We start from the raw sequence: 2,500 nt of genomic DNA on the forward strand, positions 1-2,500 counted from the left end.
ACAACCTTATTGCCAAGCAAAAGCCAGGCAATCCCACCCACGAGGGTGGGAGCTATGCACAAATACGTGCTTACCATGCTATCCATGCCCAATGCAAGCCAAGGCCTGCCCAAGCCAAGAACAGCATGATCATCACCAAGAACAGTTTACCGAGTAGCAACATTGGCACAATTTTCTTGCCACAAGCAAAAGCACGGCAAGCCCATGCATTCCCACGAGAGGGTCACCGAGTCGGGACAGCAACAACCTTATTGCCAAGCAAAAGCCAGGCAATCCCACCCACGAGGGTGGGAGTTATGCACAAATACGTGCTTACCATGCCCAATGCCAGCCAAGGCCTGCCCAAGCCAAGAACAGCATGATCATCACCAATTTCCTCACAAATTCATCCAAATTTCAATTTTTTGATCGAATTCCATCAAGAATGTCCATGAATTTGATTGAAATGATGAAAAGAGCAACGAAATTGCAGGGGAAAACACGTTAAGACGTAGTTTTTGCTTGCCTGCTGTGCCCATAGGCGCGCCCCGTGCCTGCCGAGCCTACCCCCACACCCACCCTCCCCCTATATATGACTGGAAGGCCATTTTCAGTTTTGTAGAAAAAGTGCACTTTTTTCCCTGTATCCATAAGTTTTTAAAAGTGCTTAAAAGTGGACCTAGAAGACGAATTTTTTTTTGAATTTTTTTATGGTTGTTAGGGACATTAAAACAAGCAAAACCACGAAAGAATCGTAATATTCCGATGTCGGATGAATTAATTACGAATTTTTCGGCCGAAACTTCGCAAAGGGCGGATACCACGTAAAAAACAACCTAGAAGTCGAATTTTGACTTCGTTTTTTTTGTGCACACCCCACACAATAAGTATAAGTGGACTGGAAAGTGGCTAAGCGATCCGACGAAGTTTCGATTGAGTTTGATTTTTTGGCCGAAAACTCGAAAAAAGGCGGATTTGACGTAAAACGCCGCCTAGAAGTCGAATTTTGAGACGGTGTCTTGTGTGCACACTCCACACAATATGTATAAGTGGACTGGAAAGTGGCTAAGCATTCCGAGGAATTTTCGATTTATTTTGATTTTTCGGCCGAAACGCCGAAAATAGGCGGATTTGACGTAAAACGCCTCATATAAGTCGAATTTTGGGAAGGTGTCTTGTGTGCACACTGCACACAATATGTATAAGTGGACTGGAAAGTCGCTAAGCATTCCGAGGAAGTTTCGATTTATTTTGATTTTTCGGCCGAAACGCCGAAAATAGGCGGATTTGACGTAAAACGCCTCATATAAGTCGAATTTTGGGAAGGTGTCTTGTGTGCACACTGCACATAATATGTATAAGTGGACTGGAAAGTGGAAAAATATTTTCGGAGCACTTTGATTTTTTGGCCCCCCGCGTGCCTTGCCACGCCCTTGCTTATAGCAAAACGAGACGGGGCCTTGGTCCAACTTGGCATAGGCATGGAATTTGATCTTTATTACTTGGCCACGGTCATGCCACGGTACATGGAGGTTGCTTGACACCCCCGTGTGCATTTCGGAGCACTTTGATTTTTTGGCCCCCCGCGTGCCTTGCCACGCCCTTGCTTATAGCAAAACGAGACGGGGCCTTGGTCCAACTTGGCATAGGCATGGAATTTGATCTTTATTACTTGGCCACGGTCATGCCACGGTACATGGAGGTTGCTTGACACCCCCGTGTGCATTTCGGAGCACTTTGATTTTTTGGCCCCCCGCGTGCCTTGCCACGCCCTTGCTTATAGCAAAACGAGACGGGGCCTTGGTCCAACTTGGCATAGGCATGGAATTTGATCTTTATTACTTGGCCACGGTCATGCCACGGTACATGGAGGTTGCTTGACACCCCCGTGTGCATTTTCGGAGCACTTTGATTTTTTGGCCCCCCGCGTGCCTTGCCACGCCCTTGCTTATAGCAAAACGAGACGGGGCCTTGGTCCAACTTGGCATAGGCATGGAATTTGATCTTTATTACTTGGCCACGGTCATGCCACGGTACATGGAGGTTGCTTGACACCCCCGTGTGCATTTTCGGAGCACTTTGATTTTTTGGCCCCCCGCGTGCCTTGCCACGCCCTTGCTTATAGCAAAACGAGACGGGGCCTTGGTCCAACTTGGCATAGGCATGGAATTTGATCTTTATTACTTGGCCACGGTCATGCCACGGTACATGGAGGTTGCTTGACACCCCCGTGTGCATTTCGGAGCACTTTGATTTTTTGGCCCCCCGCGTGCCTTGCCACGCCCTTGCTTATAGCAAAACGAGACGGGGCCTTGGTCCAACTTGGCATAGGCATGGAATTTGATCTTTATTACTTGGCCACGGTCATGCCACGGTACATGGAGGTTGCTTGACACCCCCGTGTGCATTTCGGAGCACTTTGATTTTTTGGCCCCCCGCGTGCCTTGCCACGCCCTTGCTTATAGCAAAACGAGACGGGGCCTTGGTCCAACTTGGCATAGGCATGGAATTTGATCTTTAT

The sequence above is a fragment of the Trifolium pratense genome, unplaced genomic scaffold (genome assembly GCF_020283565.1).
Source record: "Trifolium pratense cultivar HEN17-A07 unplaced genomic scaffold, ARS_RC_1.1 scaffold_85, whole genome shotgun sequence".
In the NCBI taxonomy this organism is placed as follows: domain Eukaryota; kingdom Viridiplantae; phylum Streptophyta; class Magnoliopsida; order Fabales; family Fabaceae; genus Trifolium; species Trifolium pratense.